The following is a 10,985-nucleotide window of genomic DNA, read 5'->3' on the forward strand; positions in this document are numbered from 1 at the left end:
ACAGTTGTGACACCAAAAACATCAATGAAGAAAGGGATAAGAAGGAAAACTACGGGATCGAACCTTCGAAGCGAAACACTACTTACGTTTCATGTTCCATTTCTCAGGAAAGGACATGCCTTCAGCAGGGATCAGGTCTGAAGTCTTTACTCGAACAAATCGGCCCATCCAACCTTGGTCCCAAGCTTCGTCTATGCTCAAGAACGGAGCCTTACTGGCCCAGCGAGCAAGCTTGATCAGCCCCCCTCGATAGAGTCGGGGACTGTAAAGGCGTATAAGATGGTCGAGGGTAAATGGATATCCCTCGATTTGGCTTACAAAAATTCGAAGGAGAATCACTATTCTCCAGAATGAGGGGTGGATCTGGCCGAGAGTCACATCATACCTCTTGTAAAAGGCAATGATGATAGGGTCTAAGGGACCCAACGTGAAGGGATAAGTGTAAACACTTAGAAAACCCTCCACGTGGGTAGTGATCGAATCCTCGGGCGAAGGAACCACCACGTGCTTATTGACCCAATTGCAGTCCCTTTTAACCTTGGTGAGGAGATCCTCGGTGATTGAGCATATGTATCTCGAGACCGGCTCACAGCGGTCCGGTACCGAGGAGGTCTTTTCAACCTTAAAATCGGTAACAGTAGGGCACCCTGCCGGAACGAAGTCCTCAGGGTGAGGCTCCGCTGCAGCCTCGCCGCCGGCGGATCGTGATGAAGAAGCGGCCTCCTTTTGCGATATGGTTTTAGAAGTTTTCGCCATTGAAAAATAAGAGAATTAAGATGGTATGCGGTTTGATGAAAGTTCAAGAAATTTGGGTGCAAAAGTTGCAAAGCAAAGGGACTTTTGAAGGAAAAAACGAGAATAGGAAGAGCTTTGAGCGTAAAGTTTGAGTGAAGAAAAATTGGGATACTTATAGCTTGCTGGCGAAGGTTCAAAACTGGTAGTGGCCGACCAACGACTGATATGCATTTAATACCTTGATAACTGAACCGACGGGACGTTTCGATATCCATTTGTCGTTTACGTCATAGTTGGGCTCGTCACTTACGTCATGACCCATCGAGACGGGATTCAAAAATTCATATCGTTTCTCGTCATTCCCTCTCCGAGAAACGAGGGGACTATCTGTATACGGATAAAACCGGGGTCGCCCCTTGCTTGACTAATCGAGACTGGAATATGATAGATTAAGGTCCGACCTTGAGATATATAGAACCAAGGTATGAAGTTATATCGCCAAGCTCGGGACCTCAGGACCGAAAAAAATCGAGATCAGGCAAGATCGAGGAAAACTTGTTGAGTCGGATAACTGAAAAATGAAATATCCGCGATCGAGCGTAGATCAGGGCGGAAATCTCGGCATGTATCAAGGATAGGCCAATTAATTAGCCAATCATAAGATTTCTTACTTCATTTAGAACTGTATCAAGAGTAGGACTCCCTACTATATAAGGGGAGTTTGGCCATTTGTAAAGGATCATCATTTTATGCAACATAAAGCAATATACTGTCTTTTTCTGGCTTTCATTATCTTGTTACCCTGTTCTTACATCAGTAGAAACTCCTCTTGGTTCAAGGGTGATCGAACTCGAGGGCCAAGGCTATTCGATTCGTTCGGTTTGAATTTATTTCTTTTAGCGTCAAATTCAATATTGATAAATTCTCTAAATTTGTGTCAAGTTACATCACGTATCCTTAAAATCGCGTATAAATTCAATTGTTATCCGTTTTTCGAATGAACATGATTAAATAACTACATAATGTAGAGCCATGAGTATGAATAGAATGGAATGAATACAGATATTTCATACTATCTATCCTAACTAATTTAGAATTAAGGATTAATTAATTGATATTGATTGGAATATAAACATAGAGAATTAACCTCTACATAGTGCCTCTTAATTAGAAATTTGGATGCTTTAACTACGAAAAGTGAGCACTTGGCAACAAGATAGTATATATATATATATATATATATATATATATATATACACACACCATTTGTAGTCGGAAGACTGAACCTCAGATCTTTAATAATAGTGTTTTTTCCTGTATTTAATTTTTTCTGATTGAAAATTCGATGCCCTTAACACGACGAAAAACGAACGTGTTAAAAAAAAATTGTTCTTGTTCAAAGTCCTTGTAACGTACAAGTGATGGTGATAGTGACTCTCAAACCACGCGTATTACCTTGAAACCAAAGAGAATAGATATAAAACTAACATATTAAACTCGGAATTAATCAGGAAAGCTAATAAAAAGAGTTCTGCATTTAAGCCTCATGTTTCTTAATGTGTATGATGATGCAACTTAAGAAGGATAATTCCCATGCTAATTTCTTGGTACATAATGTAACCCTAGCTGTAGTATTAACACTAGGTGCAAAACTTTATGACTGTTACTGGTTCAGAGATACCAGTTTCAGTCCCCCTTTTTTTGAGTTTAAAGTTTATATGAATTGGGAACGCCCAAGTCACAAATAGAATTTGAGGTGGTAAGGTCCAATATATATATATATATATACACATCTCTTCCCTCCCTGTCTTCACTTTTTGGATATTAAAATATGAGGTAAGGGTCAATGCTAAACCCTAGTACCTACAAGTCAATATAGCCTGAGGTGAAACTGGCTTCAATGAAATATTAAATTGGCACTGAGTTTTAAAAAAAAAAATTAAAACTTGTGATCCTAAATATACTATAATATTTGTGTGATTACAAGATATTTGAAACTTGTAGTCTTATATACATACATAATATTTGTATAATTATAAAAGTTTCTCATTAAAGATAATATTGTAATGTATCACTTTTTTTTGGAACAAACTAATAAGAGCATTGTCCTTCGGAGGAAGTATTGGTTTCGTTAGAGGAACAAGTGGTATCTCAAATGGGGGTATTTCTCATTGATTAGGAAGAGCTCCCTCTTTCACTTTATTGACAATTGTACTTCCAGTGGGCTAGTAAAGAGCAAGAAAAAAGTGTGTGTGTGTGTGTGTGTGTGTGTGTATATATATATATATATATATATATATATATATATATATATATATATATATATATATATATATATATATATATATATATATATATATATATGTGTAAGAAGGCCGACCACATAGGGGGCGAACCGAAAAACTCAGCCTTTCAGAGCGGACCAATCAATAAAAAAGCCTGCGGGAAGCACGTATAAAAATCTCTAGGGAAATCGCTAAAAAAAATTGAACATGTGGGAGGATCCGAACGAATTCTGCTTTCATTTCCCCCGTATGGAGCAATGAGTTACTTATGTTACGGTCTTCAGCAGGCAGGCTGCACTCTAGGCGGCTAGGAAGGCTCGCTAGACTAGCAGCCAGACCAAGAATGAATGTGTAATGATGGTGATTCCACGCCAGGCTCAATAAATAATTGAATGTAGAAAGGGGATCCTAAACAAAAAAGGAGTCCATGACCCCTTTTTAGAGCGTATAAGGGAGGTCGAATTCCAAACTTTTTCTCTCGAATATACCCATTACCAAAAAATATACGTCACTTCGGGACACATGCGCATAGCCGCCGCACGTGGCTAAAGGTCAACAAAAAAAAGAGCTCAAACTCTTTTTCTTTTTTTAGTTCCACTAAGAAAGTCTTTACTTGACCGACTAAAGCTAAAAGGAGAAAGGGAGATGACACTAGTTGTTGAGTACCCTGAGGAAGGTACCAGACCGACTTCTAGTTATAATATGTTCATTCATACCAATATACCTGCTAAAAACAACCAATAAATTCTCAACCTCTCTCACAGTCATCAAACCTGCAACACCAAGTTCCTCTCCGCCCTATGCTCGGCAACGCAATTCCCATGCTCACAACCAGTTAGAGCAAACAAATCCACCCCCGTCTTTCTCTTAAAACTCACCTCAGTCTCGTAAATGTCCTTCCCAAATCCTAGCATAAGGTGTATGATCCGCCGAATCCACTGCTGACTTCACCACGATCGATTAGGTGATAGGGTTCTGCAAAGTTTTTTTTCTCCATACAGGCAGCGTGGTTATAGTACTCATATTGTGCCAGCCATGCAATTCATACTAAATTGGCAAAATTGCTTTACACTCTATAAAAAGAGGCTCGATAAGCTTTCGTAGTCTACAAAAAAATAAAACAGAAATTTTCTACTAGTGTATATCGAGAAGCCATGGCCCTCCCTGCTCAAATTCTCGACATTCCCTTTGAAATACAAAATATAAAATTATCTTCGAAGACTTGAATAATGTTAAATGGTTTCTTGAGGCATCTTAGCTCCATTAACCCCGCTGCTATTGAAGCCCGAATAGAAGAAAGCCGTCAAAGAATTCGGGAACTAGAAGAAAGACTCTAGGGACTACGCCAAGAGCAACAGGCACTGATCGTGGAGGTAATCTTTCTTGGTGCGCGAGAAAACTAAAAGAGTCCGTCGACTCTTTTTAGTTTTAGAAGGTTTCAATAAGTGTCTTAAGACATTTGTTTTCATGTCTTGAGACATTTGTTTTGGATCAAGTAAGATGCATCAAAGACGAGGAAGGTAGAGTATTGACGGAGGAGTCCCAGATTAAGCATAGATGGCAGACGTACTTTCATAAACTTCTAAATAAAGAGGGGGGGTGGTAACATCGTGCTGGGTGAGTTGGGGCACTCCGAGGGTCTCCGAGACTTTAGGTACTGTAGGCGTATTAAGATGGAAGAGGTAGTGAGAGCTGTGTGTAAGATGAGTCGGGGCAAAACGACTGGTCCAGACGAGATTCCAGTAGAATTTTGGAGGTATGTGGGTAGAGCAGGACTGGAGTGGCTGACTGGGTTATTTAATATTATTTTCAGAACGAAGAGAATGCCAGATGAGTGGAGATGCAGTATGATGATTCCGCTGTACAAGAACAAAGGTGATATCCAGAATTGTAACAACTATCGGGGCATCAAGTTGTTAAGCCATACGATGAGAGTTTGGGAGAGGGTGGTGGAAGGGAGGGTGAGGAAGGTGGTGTCTATTTCTGAAAACCAGTTCGGGTTCATGTCGGGACGTTCTACTACGAAAGCTATCCACCTTATAAGGAGGTTGGTGGAACATTACAGGACTAGAAAAAGGGATTTGCACATCGTGTTTATTGACCTAGAGAAGGCGTACGACAAGGTCCCTCGGGACGTGCTTTGGAGATGCCTAGAGGTGAAAGGGGTGTCGGTAGCGTACACTAAATTGATAAAAGATATGTATGATGGAGCTAGGATACGGGTCAGGACCACGGGAGGTGACTCAAAGCTGTTTCCGGTGGTTATGGGGTTACACCAAGGATCTGCGCTTAGCCCGTTCTTATTTGCCCTGGCGATGGACGCCCTGACACACCATATTTAAGGGGAGGTGCTATGGTATATGTTGTTCGCTGATGATATAGTTCTGATTGATGAGACGCGAGGAGGCGTTAATGAGAGACTGGAGGTTTGGAGGCAGACCCTGGAGTCCAAGGGTTTCAAGTTGAGTAGGACAAAGACGGAATATCTGGAGTGTAAGTTCAGCAGCGTGACGGGGGAAGCAGACATGATAGTGAGGCTCGACTCACAAGTCATCCCCAATAGAAAAAGTTTCAAGTACCTAGGGTCAATCATCCAGGGAGATGGGGAGATAGACGAGGATGTCACGCATCGTATTGGGGTGGGGTGGATGAAATGGCGGTTAGCGTCTGGAGTCTTTTGTGACAAGAAGATATCACCGAAACTCAAAGGTAAGTTTTACAGAGCGGTGGTTAGATCGGCTATGTTGTATGGGGTTGAGTGTTGGCCAATGAAGAATTCACATATCCAGAAGATAAAAGTAGCCGAAATGAGGATATTGAGATGGATGTGTGGGCATACTAAACTGGATAAGATAAGGAATGAAGATATTCGAGAGAGGGTGGGCGTTGCCCCCGTGGACGACAAGATGCGGGAAGCGAGACTTAGGTGGTTCAGGCACGTGCAGAGGAGAACCATAGATGCCCCGGTTAGGATGTGTGAGCGGTTGGCTTTGGCAGGGACGAGAAGAGGCAGAGGGCGGCCTAAGAAGTATTGGGGCGAGGTGATCAGGTAGGACATGGCGCGACTTCAGATTTCCGAGGACATGGCTCTTGATAGGAACATCTGGAGATCGAGCATTAAGGTGGTAGGCTAGGAGGTAGTCGAGAGTTCTTCCCTCTTTGTACCGGGTAGTCTGATAGAGTTTTGTTTAGGTTTGTTAGCGGTCTATGTTGTGTTCATATTGTTGTTTTGCATAGTTTTGTGTTATTGTCCTTTCACTTATTCGTTGTTGTTATTATCTTTCTCACATCTTTTGTTGTTACATGCCTTTTCTTTTATTTTTTTCTGATATTATTGTCTCTTCTGTTGAGCCGAGAGTCTCTCGGAAACAACCTCTTTACCCTTTTCGGGGTAGGGGTAAGGTCTGCGTACACTCTACTCTCCACAGACCCCACTAGTGGGATTTTACTGGGTATGTTGATGTTGATGATGTGTGTGTGTATGTATATATATATATATATATATATATATATATATATATATATATATATATGTGTGTGTGTGTGTGTATGTGTGTGTGTGTGTATGTATAATCGTGTATTACCAATGTATAATCTATATATACAAACTAGAAAAAGTAAATAATGAAGTGATCGGTTATTTGTGTAAAGATCTCAGTTGACCCCTCTATTGCGTGCGAAATAGACTTGAATCAGTTTGTATGGAACTTTAAGATCATCCAATGATAAAAAAAAAAAAAAAATTTACAATTCATATCATAGTATTATCAATTTGAATAAAATTTTACTGTTTAATTAAACTTCTTTAGTTTTCAGTTTACTATGTGAAGAAAAAATATACATTTGAGAGATTTAACTAGTTATATCACTTCTGGACTATTTAGTGGTTTAGATGAACTTGTAAGCTGGCCACACCTAAGGCTTGTAGTAAAGACTAAAGAGTGAAAAGCAATGTCATTCATTTTTTACTAACATGCGAGTAGTTGACATTTAAGTAACTGCAAATTGTTCTAGTAAAAATGGTTTTCCAGTACTTGTTCCTGACTTATAAACTTGAAAGAAAAAATATGTGGGGGCAAATGTTTAAAAATATCAAAAGAATGGTTCTCCATCTTGCAGTTTGCTTCTTTAGACTTTTTTATTTTTTAAAAAATAAAAAAAGCCGTAGTGCATCTCAATACGGGAAAGTACTTTTGCAATGGACAGAACAAATTTATTGTTAATAAATATAATCACGAACCACCATACAAATGTCAAAAAAAAAACAAAAGAAAAAAAAATATTAGAACAACCAAACAAATTGAAAGTGATACTTTTGGTACTGATTAATCTTCATCCTATCTCGTTGTGTGGTGGTTCGGGAGGTAGGACACAGTGAGACCCATATAACACCAATTCTGTTTACTTGTTTGTTTGTTTGTTTTATTTCCTTCTCATAATTATTTCACAAAAAGTTAATGACTTTTTCTTTTCTTAGGAGGGTACGAATCCACATCTTGCAGGTGAAATGACCTGATATATAGTTTAGTTGGCGTGTCCTTTATTAAGGAGAAAATATCCCTCAAGCTTGTTTATCAAATATTACAATTTATGTACAACTCTTCAAAGTTAAAAATGCAATGATCATGGTGAATAATAAATTAAGGGTGCTGTCCACAAGCTCAAATTGGGATAGGACATGATTGACACCTAACCTATATTACCCAATCTAAAAAAATATCGCTAACAAAAAATTAATTTACTTCTCTCAAATAATTATAATCTTATCCAATCAAATGAGACACAAAAGGTAATGTGAAAAAGATGGAATGATTCTTTTCTGAATTCATGCCCACAAGTGGTACATTATGGGCAACCCTAAGTTATTAGATGTAAGATAAACCAAAAAAAATCATCACACAAGCCTCCTCTCTAATAAATCATATTCCTAATATTAGGTGCTATAATTTACACCTTTGCTTTAACTTTGCACCAAAAGCATCTCAGTAGGTCCTTATAGTACTTTATGGAGGTAATACACATGGGTTTTGGCCAATAGATATGAACCACGTAACGAACTTGGTCCCTGTTTTCACATGCCAAGAGAATCAATCTCAAATATTTATCGAAAAAGAAATTTCCATGGAATTTATCAAACCATGTATAAACTTAGACATTGGCATTTCATTATCAATAAAGATTAAGCGGGATGTATATAATCCTTTCATTCTTAAATCTTAATCACTTTATATGAATTCTGACACGGAGCACTTCCCTTTTAATGGATTTTATGTGGCATGATTTTCGGATTAGTCGGATACCGAAAGGATGTAGTTGTTTGGACATGAGTGTTCATGGTTCGATTTAAGTCGATTTTTTCTTAAAATAAAATCAAAAGTCAGTTATTAGATGTTAGAACCAAACCAAACTAATTGAGTTGTTTTTTCATCAGTTTGATTTTATCTGTTATTTTGCTTATTTCGGTTTAATCGTTTTCTTTAAAATTAAATGCGATAGACTATCATCATACACATATTCCACCGACGATATTCTAGCATAATACTACAAAGCCAATTACTCTTTTGAAAAATGATAAATAATTTAAGCATTCAATTAAAGATAAATTATTTTAAACATAAACTAGATTCTTTTACTTATCAAAATAAAACTATAAATCAAACTAGAAAGTAAATTCAAACATCTAAATTACTATAAAAGCAAAGAAAAATAGATTACAAAACAAGCGTTAAAAGATTAATGTGTATCATAAAATTTTAAATTTTTTTATATATATATACATATATATATATATAGTCAGTTTGGTTCGAATTTTTTTGATTATTTTTTGCTAAACACGAAAATCAAATTTTATCGGTATTTAAAATTTAAAACCAAGACCAAATTAAACCAACAAAATATTGGGTTTTTTTGGTTTGAGTCGGTGTTCGATTTGATTCGATTTTCATGAACACACCTAGTTTTGACTAAACATGGCTTTAAAGTTAAAGAAAGTATTTGATACGGTACGTAATCCAGAGTAAATTATAATCTTCTTTTATTTACCTTTTAATCTTGAGATTGTTGTCACCAGAACTTTTGAAAGACAAAAATGCGTTTTTTTGTTTTTTGGCTAATGACAAAAAAGCGTACCATTAATTATTATTCCATATGATTTCAAAATTATTTTAAAGAAGAGAGGTCTTTGGGTGAAGTTGAAAAAACAAAAAAAGTGTGATAAATTTCCTTTCAACAATTAAAAACTTATCCCTCGAACATTGAAACTCTACACCTTATTCTTTCCTTTAACTTTCTTATATAAAATCAATACCACATTTTTCAGTATGAAATACATTTCTTATCTAGTTTAACTATAACTCAACATTTCATTTGTATTGTTGCAATTACAAAATGTATCCTTAAATTAATCATATTTTCCGTTCAGCAAAGTTTCTAATTTTCATGCTTTTTTGAATATTTCTTCCTCTAATTATTTGAAAATATTTCATTTATAATCATTTTCAGATTTAGAAACAAAAATAATAAATGTTTAAAGTATTTCTGACATATACATAATAAGTGTAAGATGCTTTAAATTTAGGGACCATAATTGTTTTCTTTTTTAGCTCAAAGGGGCTATTAATTATTTCTCAACTCAAAATATTAAGAGGGTTAACTTTTATTTAATCTTATATTTTGAATAACGAAACATTTAAGAGGGTTGAATGCATGGTAGTTGTAATAGTTTCAAACTTTCAATGCAATGTCTACCTAAAAGAGGGCTGTAACATCAAGATCGATTTATTGCCATTTTCTTCTGCCTACTCACATTTTTGCAGTTTGTAAAAAGTATACCATGAATGAATAAAATATTCTTAATTTCTTAAGGAGATTTTACCTCCTATAACAATGGTATTGCAACGACCCGGCCGGTCGTTTTGAGTGTTGTAGCCCCTTCCTCTATTTACTACTTATTTATACTCAATTGTCGTTATGTGACTTGGCGGGGTAGTTGGTTCGGTTCCGGAGATGTTTCAGAATGACTTATATGTAAACGACTCCGGAATAGACTTTCGATAGCTCTGATATCTCTGTAGGGTAATTTTGGATTTAGAAGTATGTCCGGATAGTGATTTGGAGGGCCGTAGTTGATTTTGGCTTGAAATGACGAAAGTTGGAAAATTTGAAGTTTTGGAAATTGAGAAGTTTGACTGAGAGTTGACTTTGTGGTTACCGGGCTCGGATTTTTATTCCGAGAGTTGGAATAGGTCTGTTATGTCATTTATTACTTGTATGCAAAATTTGAGGTCAGTCGGACTTGATTTGATAGGTTTAGGCATCGAATGTAGAAGTTGGAAGTTCATAAGTTCAGTAAGCTTGAATCGATGCGCGATTCATGATTTTAGCGTTGTTTAATATGATTTGACGCTTCGAGCGAGTTCGTATGATATTTTAGGATTTATTGGTATGTTTGGTTGAGGTCCCGGAGGTCTCGGGTGGATTTCAGACAGTTATCGGAATGGAATTTGACTTGGAGAAATGGCTGAAGTTTGCTGGTATTCATGTCTGGTTTCCTTATACGCGATCGCGTAGGCTAATTTGGGCAGCTGAGGTTTTGTTCTATGCGATCACGAGTTTTGGTACACAATCGCGTAAGCTAGAGGAAGCAGTGTATCACAAACGTGTGGGCTAAGCCACGTTCGCGAAGAGGAGGGAGCCAGGAGCTAGCCACGCACGTTGTTCTATGCGAACACATGGGTGTTTAAGCGATCGCGTGGGCCTGTAAAGGTAGTGCATCGCGTTCGCGTGGACTTGTCCGCGTTTGCGTAGGGTTAAGTTTTGCAGCTTAGGATTTGTGCTTCGGGATCGCGAAGCATTTCCCGCGATCGCGAAGAAGGACATCTGGGCACACTTAAATATTTCAAAAATGAGGGTTTGAGTTTATTTCATAAATTGCTTTTGGGAGCTCGGATTGAGGCGAATCTTGGA

The sequence above is a fragment of the Nicotiana tabacum genome, chromosome 14 (assembly GCF_000715075.1).
Source record: "Nicotiana tabacum cultivar K326 chromosome 14, ASM71507v2, whole genome shotgun sequence".
In the NCBI taxonomy this organism is placed as follows: Eukaryota; Viridiplantae; Streptophyta; class Magnoliopsida; order Solanales; family Solanaceae; genus Nicotiana; species Nicotiana tabacum.